Here is a 19,051-nt window from a genome sequence, read left to right on the forward strand (position 1 = left end):
AACCCCTTTGGTCTCAAGGTGCTATTTACGGGTTTTTGTCTGGCTTCTCATTTTCCTTTCTTTTTTCTTTTCTCTTCTTTTTTTGTTTTTTGTTTCTTTTTTTGGAAAATTTTTTGACTGAATCTAAATTTATGGGATTAGGCAGGTTCTTGCCATCCATCTCGGTCAATATCAATGTTCCTCCAAAACAGGCCTTCTTTACTACATAAGGTACTTCCCAGTTTGGCATCCACTTTCCTTTGAAGTTCTTTTGTATAGAAAGGATCTTTTTCAACGCCAGGTTCCCATCGTAGAATTTTCTAGAACGAACCTTTTTTTCGTAAGCTCGCGTCATTCGTTTTTGGTATGTTTGACCATGACGGGTAACTTTCAACCTCTTTTCTTCAATTAAGTTCACTTGATCCATTCTGCTTCATCCGATTTTAATTCAGCCAAAGCTTGGAAATAAGGAATCTCGATTTTAATGGGCAAACCGCTTCTATTCCATAAACTAATGAGAAATGTGTTGCCTCAGTGAAGTTCCTAACCGACGATCAATAAGCATAGAGGGTAAATTGTAACTTCTTATGCCAATATTTACAAGTCTTGGACATTTTCCCCACAGTCTTTTTTTTTGTTTTGTTTTGTTTTTTTTTTGTTGTCTCTCATGCACTATTCATTTTGGGGTTATATGGCGTCTGATCTTGAACAGAATGCAAACTTTTGATATCATGTTATTATGCATTATTAGGGGGGAATTTAATGACCATCAAATTTGTGACATTGGCATATGAAATGACTTTCACCCACTTAGTGAAGTAATCAACGACTATAAAGATGACAATGTCTGCTAGAAGTTTTTGACAAGATCGGCCCAATAACATCCATGCCCCACATAGAGAAAGTCTATGAAGAAATGAAGGAGGCACATGAATCTTATTTCCATAAATTTGGAATTTACGGCAGAACTGATGCGATCCCCTTCCATGGTGTACTAATAGTACCCGAACCTTATAATTTGTCTGGCCATTGTAAAACCGTTAACATGTGTTCTTCTGTCGCCCTTATGGACCTCTTCTAAGATTTTCTTAGCCTTAACAGCATCCACACATCTTAGTAGCCCATGCATATCTTGATATGATCTTGCGAAAATATTTTTGAATTCTTGGAATAACTCAATGACGTATCGCTTTGTCTCTGTGGTGATATAGGCTCCGATATTCACCTCTTTATCTTCTCCTAGGCTCGCGATGTCTATTGACCCTTTTGTAAGGTAGGATCTGTTTCTCATCTTATTCTACCATCATTAACAAATCAGGAGATAGCTACAATCTCTATCATCTTAAAGTCTTGAGATCCCTCTAGACACATATCTTGCTCAAAAGGAGATTCTGGGTTAGTAGCAGTGTCGCTCATGTTGTTGATATTTGAAGACCTGTTGTAAGTACGAAGGAATATTCCAAAGAAATGAATAATTATTTGTATGGTATGATCATGAATGAAGGATAAAACAATATTTGAAAGAAAGTCCAAAGAATAAAAGAATCTAAGAATAATTATTGTACAGAATAAAAGAATATTTTCTCAAAATGATAGCAAAGATGCATTTTTTTGAAATAAAGATTTTGGACATAAACCTATTTCACAAAAGGATTCTTATTGCTTCTAGGCTTAAAGCAACAATCGTGTTTTGAATATTACTCTAAATTGGCTCTAGGAAATACAGGGATCTCTTCCATAGTTCTATTGTTCAAAACACTCCCAAGTACGTAAGGGCAGACGTTTGGGAAATTCTATTCCCTAGTTCCCTCTTCGGATACGTCGTTAATGTTTAGATTCTCCAACATTCCCACCGGGCCTTCGATATCTTCATAAAATTTGATTTCTTTATTATCCATCACATCCTGTACCAGGGCCCCGAACTCGATGCATTCTTAGATTTCATGCCTCTCTTCATTGTGGAACTCCCACTACATTGGGTGTGGATGGGTCGTCAAACTTTACAATCCCCATTTTAATAAATCTGTCGATTAACTTTTTGAACACGGTACAATTTTAGATTGAATGCCCAATGATTCCAGCATGGTATTCGCACTGAGCATTTGCGTTGTACCATTTAAGAAAAAGAGGTTGCGTCGGTTCTAGGTAGAAAGGGGACACCATGTGTGCATCAAATAGGTTCTGATACAACTCTTCATATGTCATAGGTATAGGTGTGAACTGTAACTTTTCTGCTTGTCTCGGAGAGTCCTGATGGTTGGTGGTTACTATCTCCGGTTGGCTTACAGTAATCGACTTTGAATGACCCTTGTTGTATGTGCTTATGCTATTCACCTCATTCTCCCTCTTTCTTGGGGCTAATCTCTTGGTGCTTTCTTCCGCTTCTATTTTTCTACACCTTATCATATTTCTTATCATTTCACCGGACATTACTATGTCCGAGAAACTCTTGGTTGTGCTCCCCAACATGTGATTAATAAATGGAGCCTTCAGGGTATTGATAAAGAGCATGGCTATTTTCTTTTCTAGCAAAGGTGGTTGGACTTTTATGGCAACTTCCCTCCATCTTTGGGCATACTGCCTAAAGCTCTTGTTTGTTTTTTTCTCCATATTTTGCAAGATATTCTGTCAGGGGCCATGTCTGTCACGTGACTATACTACTTCATGAAAGCCTGTGCCAGATCTTTCTATGATTTGATCTGGATACGGCTTAATTGGTTGTATCATTTGGATGCTACCCCAACCAGACTTTCTTGGAAATAGTGAATCAATAATTGGTCATTATTCACATAGCCTGTCCTTCATCTGCAGAACATGGTGATGTGGGCTTCGAGACAGCTAGTCCTGTTGTACTTCTCAAACTCCGGAGTTTTGAACTTGGGGGGAAGCATTAAGTCTGGAACCAAGCTCAAATCTTTAGCATCGATTCCATAATAATAGTCAACACTTTCTATTACTTTGAACTTTTACTTTAACCAGTTGCATCGGTCTTTCAATTGTTTCGATAGCTCCACCCATGTCTTTTTTATTTCTACCACACCATCGAGATTGGGGACAACGAGATTAATTGGGTTATCCCCCGGATTAGAGCCTGAGCCGGCTTGGTAATTTATTGGCGCCGAATCACTAATCTGAAACTGTTGGGGCCTGCTTGTAACAGATGGCCTTCGTGTGTACACCCCGAGTTATGTCTGAACATTTGTCGGGGTAAAACCCGGGGGATAGAGAGGATCTTCATTGTCGTCCCCAATATTGACCATAGGACCCTTTTCTTTGTCTGGCCCACTGGTCAACTGTTGTGTTAACTGGTTCATTATGTTTCTTTGTGATTCTAGCATTTGGTCCCTCATATCTTGTTGGATTTTAGCCAATTTCTCTTGCATTTGTGTTTGCATCTGTTCTTTCTTTGTGATTACAGCATTTGATCCCTCATATCTTGTTGGATTTTAGCCAATTGCTCTTGCATTTATGATTGCATCTATTCTTGCATCTCCTTATGCATTTGTTCCAACCTTTCCAGTCTTTTATCCATCGCTTTAGTTTTTTTTCGGGTTCCGTAACGATGCGTACTTGGTAGGTTTTTTTTGGTTTCTATATTAACTGAAATAGTTTTTTTAACAAATTAGAGCCGTTTTGTGACAGTCAATACATATGATGAAATGCAATGCAGATGCATGAAATGAATTCAAAAAGAGACATTAATTCTGATTCAATTCTGTTAGAACAACTTTTCTAGATAACAAATCTCTTTACATAAAATGGAAACATATACGACCTTGCCTTTATGCTCCAGGCGAAGACATCGATCCCTTTCTTCATATCCGGATGTTAAGATCAAATCTCGCGAAACTTCCCAATAGATGCCTCTACTAGCTATTTTTTGCTTGATCCGGGCTGTGACCTTTGCTCACTCATCCCCATGAGGCTTGTTAGCTTCTTTAAGAAAGTTGACTGCTCCCGAAAAATCTTTGTTGGCTTGAATCATCGAAGCATAGTTGTATATTCCTCCACAGACTATTAGCCTTCTCTCATTTTGTTTACTCAGACCATATTCGGATGGTCGTATTATATTTCACTTTATCAAGAAATCTATTTTCCATGACAAGCTCTCTATTTAGCAACTAAACGTGAATCAACACCTCTTTTCTATGATGATACAATACGATGTAGTCATAAAAAAAATAAAACAAAACTTGTCAGTACAGAAGAAATAAACAACAAATAGAGCACTTATTCGGGTAACTACTAGGGTTTAGAGTGGCTCTACCTAGGGTGGGCTTTTAAGGCTCGCTATATGTGGTTTGGTTCTAAAGAAAATGGTACCCAAACCAACAGCTTCCTCGATCCTTACCCATTATAGGCTCATACGGTCCGAGTTCAGTTCAGGGGAATACAATTCCCTATGGATACATAGAGATAAAGATCTAACGAATACATAGGTACGAATGTATCCCGAAAGCGATCCACTACCCTACACAGAAGTGAAGACCTCACGAAGGAATAGTTTCTCACTCCCACTTAAAAGGGTAAGATCTATTGATCATGTGATGCAATATGCGAATACATTCCAAGACTCGAACTGATAAAGCGAAGATCTCAAAAAAATAACGAATGACATGCAATGAGAGGATCGTAATTTTAAACTGGATTTCCAATTTTTGACAAAAAAACAAAAATTAATCAATTTGCGGCTTGACTCTCTTATTTGAGTCCCCAATAGAGTCGCCAAGCTATCGAAACCATTTTCAAATTTTTGAAAACAACGGTCGACTTTGGTTTTGAAAACTAAAACGAAAACGAAAATGGGAGTCGCCACCGATCCATTTTTTATGAGGTGTGATCTGTTCACCTTGTAATTTGATTGTTTTAATAAAATGTTTTGTTCTGTTAAAATAAAGATTTTGGTCTACGAAATTCGAGAAAACAGGTTCGGGAGTCGGTTACATACGAGGAAGGATTAGCACCATCGTAACGCTCAAAATTGGTATCTAATTAATTAATTAATGTCTTCATGTCGAAAGTTAAAAATCCATAAAGAATTTAAAAATACGATCCTTCTTTTTTATTAATGTTAATTTTACAAAAAATGTTTGGATAAATCAAAGTAGATGCTAAAGACTTTCTTGTTCCGAAGTAATAAAATGTCATATCCAGCACGTTAGGACACGACATTTTAAACCCTCGAGAATAAGCTTGTCTTTTGATTTTCAAAACTCAAGCATTTTAATTTTAAAAAGATATTCGGTCATTTGGGTCAAACGAGAAAAATCGAAACTCAGTACGTGAGGGCACGATCTCTCGAATTTCCAAACACAGAATATTGTCTTTATTAAAGAATCCTTTCTTATGAATTTAGGGTGAAAATTGAATAATATTCAAAAATGGTATGCGAATAAAATTGCCACGTGAATGAAAATGAATATACTAATAAGAACGATTTACGAAAATTGCATAGTGTACACCAATTTAATAATATAAATAATCAAAGATGAATGAGATAAATGATAACAACGATAACAATACCAAAGTATGCATAAAAAGACTACCAACTTAAAGAATAAAGGCAAAGAAATAAATAAAATAAATACATAAATAATGTAAGAGAATATAGTTTATAAAAATATTGAAAAGAAAGAGCCCAAATTAAAATATAAATAAAATCAAAGGTACAATTTGTTATAAAATATATAAATAAATGAAATAATAAGAATAATAACAATACAAGTAAAAAAAATCTAATTTTTACAATAATGGATAAACAAACAAATAAGAACTGGTAAAAATTTGATTAAAAATTGAAATTTAGCAAAAAGCAAATAAATAAAGTGATATAAATAAATAAATAAAATGTTAATTATAAGAGTAAAAATATGTATATAAGAAAAATAACAATAAAAATAATATTAATGTATATATAGAAATAGAAATATAATAATAGTAGAAATATAAATAGATAAATAAAAATTAGATAAACAATAATAGTATTAGAATAACAAAATAAATATAATTAGAAACATAATAATAATAGCAATAATATATTAAATTAGTTAATTTAATAATAAAATAGCGAAAATAAAAAAAAATGACTAAATTGAAATTTAAAGGGAATTTGAAGGCATAAATCAACATAAAATAAAATGAAGGGCCACATTGAAAGGCGCGCATAACTTGGAGGGACCGAATGAGGAATAATCCTCACCCTTTGAAACGCACCGTTCAAATGGACCAAAATGTAACTGAAGTGAGATTTTAGGGTTAAAATGAAAATAAAAGAAGAGACCCTATTTGAACCGCCCTAAAAAATGGAAGGACTAAGGGCATAAATAGCCCATACGTCTAAAAACACGGGTTCTTCTGCTAAATGGGTCGGGTATGGGTCGGCCTCCCCAAAACGATGCCGTTTTGGCTTCTAGGGTGGCTAAATGAAAACGATGTAGTTTTTAATGCTTTAAAAAGCTCAATTTTTTTTTAAAATCTTCATTTCAGCCCTTAGTTTAAAAAAAACTAAAAAGAGCTTTCAACTCTCTCTCCTTTCGACCGAACTCCGGTCACCTGGCCACAGCCCGTCCGCCACCGTACACGGTGGCCAGAGTTCCAAAAAAATAACCCCCTTTTGATCCTTTCACATGTGGAGCAAGGGTCCGAGGCCAAAACCCTGAAAAACCCAACCAAATCCGATGGAGCAACAAAGAAATGACATGTTTCTTCTCCTTTTCCGACTTGGCCTCCAACGGTGAGTAAATCGAACGATTTAGGTCAGTTTCTTTTTCTCTTTATGTTTTTGTATGTAAACATAATGAAAATAAAAAAAGGAACCCAAGATTAAAAGCAAGAAAATTTTGAGAAATGACCTCCTGAAATTTCTATTTTGTTCTTTGATTGATATTCGTATACCTGAAAAATACACAAAAATCTCATGTGGCTTTTATAGCCGAATACAAATTTCTATTTCTTTTTGTTCTTTTTTTGCTATTTTGTGCTGTTGTGCGTGTCCTTTTTGCAGGTACAGGGAGACGTGGAGGCATGAGGGTGGCGTACGGCGAGTTGACATGGAGGCAAGAGCGGCGCTGGGGGCTGGTTGCGGTGCAAGAGTGGAAACCCTAGGGTTTCCTAAAAACTGTTTGACCTTTGGGCCACTTAGGCCAATGTAATTTTGGGTCTAGGTTCTAGGCTTTGAATTGGGTTATGTTTTTATTTTTTTGGGCCTCGTGTAATTGGACTGTTGTAAATGGACTATTTTTTTTATTTATTTTAGTGTTTTTTATTTGGTTTTGAGCCCGGAAAAATTGGGCCTGTTACAGGCATGATCGCTAAAAGCTAAATATTATCCAAATTTTGATTTCTTGAGAACAAGTTTAGGAGCCTACCCATCTTATACTTAAAGGAGTATATGGTCTACAAAAGGTATGCTTCTGGAGGGTCTGAGCTGGTAGGTGGGCAGGGGCACAAGTATTGACATCTGGGAGGATATTTGGGTCTCTAGCCTGCCTATACAAAAAAATTTAGGCTTATGCTGCTAATGTGCATTGTAGAACAATCTTTGATTTAATTTTATATCATGAACATATATGGGATTTGGTAAAAATTACTAGAAATTTTGATATTGATGTGGCAAGTAAGATTCAATGTAGTCTTCTTACCTTGCACCCGCAGCCAGATACAGTGGTTTGGTAGGTTGAACCCTTAGGTGAGTATACCATTTGGAGCAGTTACATATTATTGCAAGGAAATAGAGAGATAAATAACAATGAAGTGGATAGTTACAATCTTTTTTACAAGAAGCTGTGGAAACAAAAATTGCCAAAAACGGTCAAAATCACAATCTAGCCTTTTTTAAGAACCTATTCCCTAATTCACACAATCTTTATAACATACATTTGGTGGGATCCACAATTTGCCTAAAGTGCGTAAGGGGAGTGGAGGATTTAAAGCATGGATTTGGGGACTATTCATTTGTTGTTGTAGTCTGGGATCTGTTGAACATTAAATGGGATGGTGATGAAAGTGGAAAAAATTTTCAAGATTAGCTACACGAAGTGTTTTATAATTCGTCAGAATATACCTGCAGGCATATTGCATATATGATTTGGTTCCTTTGGTCCGAGAGGAATAAATGGGTGCATGATAGATCATTTGCCTCACTACAACATATTGCAAATAAGATTTGATGGTGGGTTTTGAAAAGTGGAGACCAGCGGAAGAACCTAACTTCAAGGTAAATTTTGATGCGGCATTTCATGTTTATATTTCAAAATCCTGTTAAAGGATAATCATTAGAGATGGTAGATCTAGAACTATTGTTGAAAAAGTAACTGTCAATGAAAACATATTGTCAGCTTTTACAGCTGAGGCCCTTGCATGCCTTCAAGCTCTCAGATTAGGGGTGGATCTCAATTTCAAAAGGGTGGTGGTGGAAGGGGGTTATCTTTCTGTGATAAAGAAAGCAAACTTGAGTTGCATAGATAGATTGGCCATCGAGGCGTATATTCAAGACATTAGAACTGAACAATAGAGGCTCAGAGAGTGTGAGTTTGTTTATGTCTCCCGAGAGGTGAACAAATCAGCTCATTTACTAGTGCAAGAGGGATGGAGTAGGGGAGATGGTCTAAATCTAGAGCATAGTCAACTGGTAGAGATGGTAGCTCTGAATTGTAAAGGCGTTAGCGAAAACGATGAAACAAGTGTTGCGATGGCTTCAAGGTAGATGTTCTTCTTCTTCAAAAAGGATTTTGGTAAAGGGGGATTTTTCTGAGGGTGAAAAGGACGAGTGGATTTTTTTAGAGTAGAGATTAAACTGCTCCTATCTTTTGGAGTCTCCCACGGTCTACACGTGTATCCACTTTCGGGTGTGGCTCCTCTATCTAAACTGGAGTTGTTTGTTTTTTTAATTTTCTGCTGCGCTTTTGTTTTTTCGAGTTTTTGTTTAAACTACTTTAATTTATTTTAATAAATTCTCCAGTTGGATTTTATTCACAAAAAAAAAAACACATCATGCATAGTAGTTGGTTTTAGTCTAGAACATAACCCGTTTGTAATAGTTTGATATTTACAACTACTTTGACCTGTATTTGTAATTGTACTGTAGTTGTTATAACAATCAACCTTAAGCAAGACAAAGAGTTGGTGGCCAGTACTATATCAATAACAATTAGTACATATCATTTCCGTTTTTAATTAGCATCAAATCATTTGAGCAGTGTTGGTTAAAATTTCAATCTATTTTGACTGTTTTTGTGTTTTAGTGTATTTTGACCAATACATTGATATTTTAAATAATTTTTAATTTTGATATTTAAAATATAAAAATTTTAATTGTTACAAAATTTTGATATTTTAAATAAGTTTTAATTCTCTAAGTATTTTTATTTTTTATAATTATGATGGTTACGAAACTAACTAAAATTTTGACTAAAGCAAGTGCAATTATCAATTAATAGTATAACTAAAGTGAGCAAAGATATTGTTCCCACGAGGACTACAAGTGCTAGTAATTACCATTTTTCTATTATTTAACCAAATAATTAGAGTGAACGACTAAAACCTAAAATTAACTATTTTAATTAACTAACGAATATGACAAAGAACAAATTACAAAAATAATCGAATAATAACCAAGAAACGAAACAATACTCAGGAAACAATTAGCCTAGATTTCATCTGCCACTATTAATCTAAATTATGCACTTAGCACCTTGATCCATAGAAATCCCTAAATTATATTAATATCTCTTTCGAGTATAAGAGCAACTGACTCTAGATTGATTAATTGAAATTTCTTTCTAATTAAAACCCATATTATCACATTAACTCATGCTATGGATTCCCCTATTAGATTTGACTCTAATCCAATAGATTTATGTCATCCTATTTCTAAGATTGCATGCAACTCCACTCAATTACGCAAAATCTAATCTTAAACAGGGTCTATTCAACCACCGATTTAAGCATATCGAACATGGGTCAATACTCTAGAAATATCAAACCAAGAATTAAGCATACATAATTAAGAATAAGAAACGAAGTATTTATTGCGTAAAATAAAAATCAAACGACAGAATCCATTATAGGGTTCATCTTCCTTAAGTATTTAGAAAATTAGTTCATGCTCGAAAATAGAAACATCTAAGATATAGTATAACCTAAAAAAATAAAGAAATGCATAATAATTTCCTAAGAAATCAACTAAAAATATTAAATCTTGACAGAAATCTACTTCAAAATCCGCTTCAATGGTGTTTTTCGAGTTGTTTTCTTCAATATTTTGTGACGGCTCCCTCCTATCTTCTTATTTTTGTCATATATACGTCTTAGAATGCTCAAAAAACCTAAAAATAATGATTTTCTGCTAATTAGTGTACAATCCCGTGAAATTGATATGGCCTACCACATGCCCGTATGGGTCACACAACCGTGTGAAAAAGTGTAGCCCGTGTGGCTCCTTCAACTTGTTACGACGCTCTGATTTTCATTCTTTTTGTCCCCGAGTTCTCTAATAAGCATTAAAACATGAATTTAAAAGATTAGGAGTATAAAATTCACAATTAGCATCGAATAATCATCCAAAATTCACAATTAACATTGAATAATCATTCAAAAGTACGTTAAGAATGAGGTTAAAACATGTTACTTTTAGCACTTATCAAATTACATTAAAAATTTTAATATTTGCATTTGTATATTAACATATATGTTATTAAACAATAAAATTTTATTATAAATATATATATGAAAAACATTTTAAAATATCGATAAATATCTCATACATCATATAAACCTTAAATTGAAAGAAATTACATATTTAAAGCAATTCAAATTCACAAATCAAATTATTGCAATAATCGTGATGTTAATTGAATGATTATTAAATTGCTACAATAGTAATGATACGTTAATTGAGCTCGTGTATAAAAGCTTGTGAATGAATAATATTCATTTCGTTTTCTTTTAAAGTGGTGGCGATACATTTCATTTTCTCTTAAAGTGGTGGTGACGATAATAGCCTATTTTGTTTTATTTGAAAACGGTTGTGGTGTTAGCAATTGTAGTTTTTAGTGATTTTCTTAATTATATTTTTAATTTTATTTTTGAAAAGTTTAAAAGGAGGTTGGACTAACCTAACATCTATTGATTTAGTCTTAGGGATTGGGTTTGTGCATTGCTAATACTGAAGAGTCTTTTGGGGATCACTAGCATTGTTGTTTTTAGTCAAAGTTCATTATCAATGTAGTCTAACGGTGGCGAGACTAAAATGCTATAATTAGTGGTTGATCATGATGGTGCGTCTCTAGTGGTTTTTTGATTGTGTATAACTCTCCTTTATTGGGTTTTATGACAGTCATGACATGCAACTGTTAAAACAATGGAAACAGGTTGTTCTAAATGTTATTTTTAGTTTGATTTATTTTACCTAGTGCATTTTCTTGTTTGTATTTTACTGTTATTGTTTAGGTGGTTGCATTATCATTCTAGTTTATAATAATACTACATTTTATGTTATATTTCCATTTGAATTAATTGAATTACTATATTCTCTAAGAAAACAAACATGAAAACTTAGCGATGACTTCATGCAAAACCTTCTCTTTTCTTTCCACTCTTCATTTATTTTCTTTCCAAATCCTTCAACTTTCTTTCTTTCTTCTTTTTCGGCTCCACTCCAAAACCAAACCATAAATATTCCAACTTCATCTATTGGCCTTCGTAATGGCAACTCTCTCATACGAAAGAGATAAAGCATCGTCTTATTAAAGCCTATTCTACTTGAAACGTAGAAGAAAAGGATCCCAAAGTAGGAAAAAGAACGAACATGACAAGGATACTGATACTTGCTAGACAAATAAATAATAAAATTTGAAACAAAGGGAAGTTACTAAAATATGATTGCTTTCAAGTGTATAGAACATTTTTCTTAAATTTTTAAAATACCTCCAAGATACACCAAAACTCTTAATATTTCAAACAAAACTTAAAAAAATGACTAATACAAAAATTCTTTATATGGATATCTGTTATAGTATCTAAATACACATGTGATTAATGTGTGATTCGCTAAGTGGTTAGGTAGTTACAAAGTTTGGTATTTTGTTAATAGCAGTTAAGGTTCTCTTCTTTATATAAGCATGTATATGAACCGAGTAAAAATAGATAGATAATTACCTTGAGTGTATTACTCCTAATCTTCTCAGTTCTCTTTAAAGAATCTGTTGTTCTCTAGTACTCTTTAATGGTATCAGTCGCTTGGTGATTCTCGAGTATGGCTACCATGCATTCTACCGAAACTGATTCCGTTGAGCTTAGTGGCTCGACATTTCTTGGTGATCGAGTAGTCACGTCTTGTCCTCGACATGAGGTTGTCAAACTGGATGAAGGTTCGTTCGTTCAATGGTAGCAGCAGATCCGGCTCATTCTTCGTGGTGCAGTTTGTTTGGTCTACTTGATGGATCATTTACGGCTCTGACGAGGTTTCTTCAATCCTCCGATGGTAGCCTTGTCGTCAATCCCTCTGTTTTGATCTTCGACCAGCAAGATAGTTTGCTTACCTCCTGGCTCTTATCCACGATAAGCTCATCGTTTTTATCTTCATTCACGGATGTTAGGACTGCGCATGATGTCTGGATCATGGCAAATAACTTGTTTGCGGTCGATTCGAGCACGAAGCAGTCATAGTTGCATCATGAGCTTCACTCTCTCCAGAAAGGTAGCCTTTCTATTCGCTCGTATGTGAATAAAATCACTAGTTTGTGCGCTTTTTCTTGCAGCATCTGGATTTCATATCTCGGAGGCCGAATGAACGGCGGTTCTTCTTGCTGGTCTATCCACTGAGTTTGATGCTATTGTTTCATCCACGTCACTCTCCCCGGGACCTTTACCGTTTCAACGCATTGTAGATGCTTTGCCTGAGTACGAAGCTCGACAAGTTTGGTCGGCCCAGGAAATGTTGGTTACTGCGAATGCTATGAAGGGGACGTAACTTCAGTCGACGAATGGTTCGTTTCGTAGAGGAGACCATTCCTTTGTTCGTGGTTGAGGTCGTTCTTTCCGTCCACGAATCCAGTGCCAAATCTGTAGTAGATATGGCCATCTTATGCAGAGATGCTACTATAGGTACCAACGTGACGATCAATCACCAATCGACGCATCGATGGCACGACGGGGTGGTTTTACGTCTAGAACGATTGGGAGAGATAATAACCGAATAGGAAAAAATATCTTTGGTCAAAATTTGGGGACTTACGGTTAAAATTGGAGGCCTTCTTTTTGGCCAAATTTTGGAATTTATAGTTGTGTCCCACGTAGGCCACATACAAGGCCTGGGTATAATGGATTCAATCCATTTGTTCAAAATAGAAATGGGCACCGTGCTAATGTTGACCTAAAGTCCTATGGTAATGGGCATGAGATTGATGTTGAACTACTATGGGCTTCCAATTTGGTGATGCATCTTTGGGCTATTCGTATAGTAAGATGGCTTCTAGGCCACGTGGGCCAGTTCGATCTCGTCCAACTGATGGTCAAATTGTGTCTGGACCCTTTGCTAACTGTGTTAGTGTTGACAGATCTTGCCAGACTGTTCATGAGGCCCTGTGGCGGACAAAACCACGAGCTCGTGTGTTTAGTGTTGACTCGTCTCCGTATGACTCGTCTCAGTTTGTTGGGCTTCCCCCCAAGCTTCCTGAGTTGCATGCTTCAGATTATTCTGAGGCTACAGCATATGACTCCAATTTTAATTCTACTGACTCTTATGTTCCATTGCCAGTAAGAAGCACATCCTGGTGCCTAGACTCGGAGGCTACTCATCACGTCTGCAGAAATGATTCGGATTTACATGGCTTCACTTAATATACAGGTAACTCTTCTCTCTTAATGGGTAATGGGGTCGCAACCAAAATTTCATCTGTTGGGAGGACAGTTTTTCCTACAAAGACGAAATTACTACATCTCTCGAATGTGCTTTGTGTGCCGAGCATTCGAAAAAATTTATTCTCTGTGTCTAAGTTTGCTACTGAAAACAATGTGTTTTTTGAATTTCACCCCTCGTATTGTGTGATTAAGGACATCCAGACCAAGGAAACCTTAATACGGGGCCAAGTTCGTGATGGACTCTATCAGTTCTCAGCGAGTTCGAGTGTTTTGCCTCCATCTGTTCATAGTACTGTTGTTCAAGGTTTTTCTATAGCTGATGATGTTTTTAGTTGGTGGCATAAAAGGCTAGGTCATCTTGCTCATAATACTGTAAAAGCTGTTCTAGAAAAATGTTAGATTCCTGTAAATAAAAGTCATCTTGATAATGTTTGTGTTACATGTCAAAAAGGAAAACCTCATAAATTGCCTTTTTCTCATTCTAATACTGAGTATGTTAATTTGTTGAGTTGGTTGTGTCTGATTTGTGGGGTTCGGCTGCTGTTCCATATGAAGGGAATTTGTATTATGTTTCTTTCATTGACATGACTAGTCGATTTACCTGGGTGTATCTAATAAGCCACAAATCTCAAGCTGTAGAGTGTTTTGGTCAATTTCAAAATATGGTTCTCACTCAGTTCGGGAAGTGCATTAAGAAATTTCAAAGTGATTGGGGAGGTGAGTTTTGTGCTGTTTCGTCAGTACTAGCTAGTTAAGGGATACTTCATCGTGTTTCCTGTCCTCACACATCTGAGCAGAATGGTATTGTTGAACGTAAACACAAACATATTGTGGAGACTGGTCTTACTCTTCTGGCTCAGGCTAATTTACCAATGAAGTATTGGGGCTATGCGTTCTGCAATGCAGTACATCTTATTAATCGGTTGCCTACTCCTGTGTTGCAAGGACGATCCCCATATCAAAGTTTGTTTGATCATGAACCATCTTATGATCATCTCAAAGTGTTTAGTTGCTACTGTTTTCCATATTTACGTCCATTTGTTAAACACAAGCTTGAGTTTCGGTCACAGCCATCTACATTTCTAGGGTATAGCGCGCATCATAAAGGTTATTTTTGTTTAACGCCAGATGGTAAGATAATTGTCTCTTGGTATGTTGTTTTTTATGAAAATCGATTTTTGTTCCCGCTCTCTTCTTCTACTGATGATCAGACGTCTTTGGGTACTACTACGTATGTTCCTATTGTTCGGTCTTTTACCACTGGAGAAACTCGTGTTCGTCCTGAACTTGCAACTGGGTATCACTAGCAAGTCCTAATGATGAAATTGATTCGCATGATTCTTCTGCTATGTGTAGTGCTCCTCAACATAATTCTGAAAATTTGTTGAATGATAAAAATGACTCAGGGATTGTTGTTAGAGATGAGGATATTTCTACTGCTGCTATTCCTCCTAAGCGTGTTACTGTTCCTACTGTCTCTACCAGCAATACTAATGCTATGGTGACTCGGTCTAAGGTTGGTATATTTAAACCCAAAGCTTTGTGTGCAGACAATATTGAGGTTGAACCAAGTTCTGTTGAGGAAGCACTTGCTCATCCAGACTAGCGTGTAGTTGTTCAAGCTGAAATTGATGTATTAATAGCTAACTCTACATGGGAGCTCTGTTCTCTCCCTCCTGGTCAGAAGGCGATTGGTTACAAGTGGTTGTTTAAGATAAAGAAGAATCCTGATGGGATGATTAACTGCCGAAAGGTACGGTTGGTGGCCAAGGGCTGTTCACAGGTGTCTGGCTGTGATTTTAAGGAGACGTTCAGTCCGGTAGTCAAACCTACTACCATTCGTGTCATTCTCTCTGTTGCTATGACCAAGGGTTGGCCACTCTGGCAAGTTGACGTAAATAATGCCTTTCTGAATGGCGATCTAACTGATGACGTGTTTATGCAGCAACCTCCAGGTTTTGTGCAACATGGTTCAAATGGTGAAAAGCTGGTGTGTCATCTGACTAAAGCTTTATATGCCTACGGTAATCTCCTCGTGCCTGGTTTGACAAGTTAAAACAATTTCTTATTTCTACTGGTTTTATGTTGTCAAAATCAGATGCCTCATTGTTTGTTCGATCTTCTTCTGACCACACTCTGTATGTGCTTGTCTATATGGATGATATTTTTATCACTGGCAGTTCATCTGATGAGATAAATTGTTTTGTTCAGCAGCTACACAACAAGTTTGCTCTAAAAGATATGGGTGATCTCTATTATTTTTTGGGGATTGAAGTCAGTAGATCTTCCTCTGGTAGTCTTCACTTGTGTCAGCGTAAAAACATTCAGGAGCTTCTTGAACAGAGTTCTATGTCTAATGTCAAAAGTGTTCATACACCAATGGTAAGCTCTTCCATATTATCAAAGGATGAGGGTGACTGTCTTACTGGTCCAACTGAATATCGTAGTCTTGCCGGTGCTCTTCAGCATGTCGTTTTAACCCGGCCTGATATTGCATATGCTGTTAATAGGGTGTGTCAATTTATGCATACTCCCACTACTCTACACATGGTAGCGTTGAAACACATTCTTCGGTATTTACGTTGTAATGGCCTAAATTCAAGGTTATCGGAACAATGGTTTCGTAACCATAGATCCGATTTAAAGAAAAATTTATTTTAATATTTTTGCTTGAAAATTTATATGATAGGAAAATCGTATGAAAATATTGATAGGAAAATTTTATCGATTTAGTGATTAGTTCGAAAAAGAAATTATTGAAGAAATTGGGTAAAATAAGGTATCGGGACCTCTATCTCGTAAAACCGAGTCAAAAATAATTTTATAAATATTTATGAAATGTTATTAATGTGGTATTAAAATTTCGTTAGGAAATTTTAATGTTTGGGTAGTCAATTAAATGAAAAGGACTGAATTGTAATAGGTGTAAAAGTTGCTAGAGTGATTAAATAGCTTATTAGTCTAATGAGAAAGGATTTAAAAGGTAATTAGACCCAAAAGTTATTTGGGCTGGCCGGAAAGGGTATGCAATCAGCAGAAAAATTGATAAATTAAGGGTAAAATTGGAATATTGCAAAATTAACTAAATAAAACTAGGACTAAATAGGAAATATCTAGATTTCTCTTCATTTCTCTTCAATTCCAGCAGCTAAAAACGCCATAGGAGGGTTCTCTAAGCTGGTATTTCATAATTTTTGCACCAAGTGAGTTAATCCTTGCCTTTTTCTTGTAATTTTTGTGTTTCTAAGACTTTTACAACTAAATCCTACTATTAAATTCATTAGTTTTTGATTTCATGGATGAAATTTAAAGTCACCATGGTTGAGTTCTGTAAGTTTATGATGAAATAGAATGAAATTAAAGCTTTAATTTGTTTATGAGATGATTTTATTAGGCAATTTCAATGGAAATTGATTTTTGGGACCTAATTGTGAAAATGTTTGGAATTAAAGTCTATTGCTGAAATTCTGATTCCTAAAGGTTGTAAACTAGTTTAAGGTGATAGAATAAAATGTTAATTGAGAAAAATCAGCTCAATTGAGAGGCTAATTGAGTAGGGACGAAATTATCATTTATTAAAAGCTTAGGGGAAAAATGGTAATAAACAGCTTGCACTAAAACAGTTTGGACAGCAGCAGTAGACTAATTTTGAAAAATCACCAAAATTGTAGGAATCGAATTAGAAGATGAACAAAATATGTAATTAAAGCTTATTGAGTCTAGTTTCTCATAGAAGAAATATTGTAAGCAATGGATTTGTAAATTTTGAGATATAATGAATTTTGTGAGACAAGGTCAGAATGAATTCGGGTTCCCCTGTTCTGACTTTGAGAAATTATAAAAAATTGAATAAAAATAATTAGGGACTTAAATTTATATGTCTAGAATTCTGAATGAGTCTATTTTTAATAGAAACAAACAAGAACATCATTTGAATTCTGTATAAAGAGATAATTTATTTTTAGTGAAGAAGGGTCAGAACTGTTAGACAACAGAACAGGGTGACTTTGAAGAATAAACTGTACTGATTGGCTAAACCAAAAATTCTGAAAATTTTATGGTAAAAATATATATGAGTCTAGTTTCAGGGAAAATTAACGGATCTTAATTTCGAGTTCCGTAGCTCAAGTTATAAATAATTTAGTGACTATGACTCAAGTAGACAGCTTTGAATGAACTATAAATAATAGTTGAATTATAGAGAATGTTGCATATGAACATGAAATGTATTAAATTGATAATTAAATTTATTTATTTAGATCTAGAAGATTCAAATACGAAGCTAGATCGAGGAAAGGAAAAAGTTCGGGATTAATAGATTTTACTGTTTACAATCAAGTATCAAGGTAAGTTCGTGTAACTTGAATTATATTCTTAAATTACTTGAGATTGTATGTTTTGATATGAATATGATTTGAATGTTCATTGTATGAAAATTTATGAAACATTGATATATTTGATAAAATGGGAAGAAATCCGTTTGAATGAAAGGAAAATTCGATGGATTTCGCAAAGGAATTGACGGTAAAAGGATCTAGCCGGACGGGTGATCCTATCTGATATAGCCCTCCGAAGAATATGTGTAAAATGGATTTAGCCGGACGGGTAATCCGAATTAGGTCTCAATTTAGCTTTGGACTGGTAATTCAGATCCAAGCTCATTAGAGTAATTGTCGTTTGGGATTTAGCTCGGGTGGTAATCCCGACAATACTCTATGAGTTTATATTGTAGGATTTAGCTTTGGACCGGTAATCCGTTGCAAGGTTGAGGTTCACGGAGTGTGCTCTCTGAAATGGAAATGTCGCACATGAATATGAATTGACGGACCCGAAATTGTACACTAAAAGTGTACCTCTGAAAATCCATTGAAATTCCGATAAATTCAACGGGATAAATATGAAAAATAATAAGGGAATGAAAATCATGGTATTGATGAGTACATCAATCATGGTATATATATATATATTATTGATACATGGAAATTATTGTACTAACTTGAATGTTGAGTTTGTGCATGTTAGGGTAATAATGCATTGAATGGATATATGAATGTTTATTATATTGTATTGAAAATATTAGGTAAGTATAATTCTTGTTACATGAGCTTACTAAGCACAAAGTGCTTACCCCGTTTCCTTTTTCCCTGTTTTGTAGTGTTAAGAGCTCGGAAGTCGGATTTGGTGGGAGACACATCACTTTATCAACCTCGGG

General features: G+C 35.3%; 1 long non-coding RNA gene across 1 annotated transcript; it reads left to right on the forward strand.

The window, feature by feature from the left end:
- Positions 1-7,845: 7,845 nt before the first annotated feature.
- Positions 7,846-9,096, forward strand: LOC128286864 (uncharacterized). The gene is made up of 2 exons (XR_008277523.1): positions 7,846-8,194; positions 8,316-9,096. It is a non-coding gene; the product is annotated as an uncharacterized LOC128286864 (long non-coding RNA).
- The last annotated feature ends 9,955 nt before the right edge of the window (positions 9,097-19,051 follow it).

This window comes from Gossypium arboreum, chromosome 13, assembly GCF_025698485.1.
Source record: "Gossypium arboreum isolate Shixiya-1 chromosome 13, ASM2569848v2, whole genome shotgun sequence".
NCBI lineage: Eukaryota > Viridiplantae > Streptophyta > Magnoliopsida > Malvales > Malvaceae > Gossypium > Gossypium arboreum.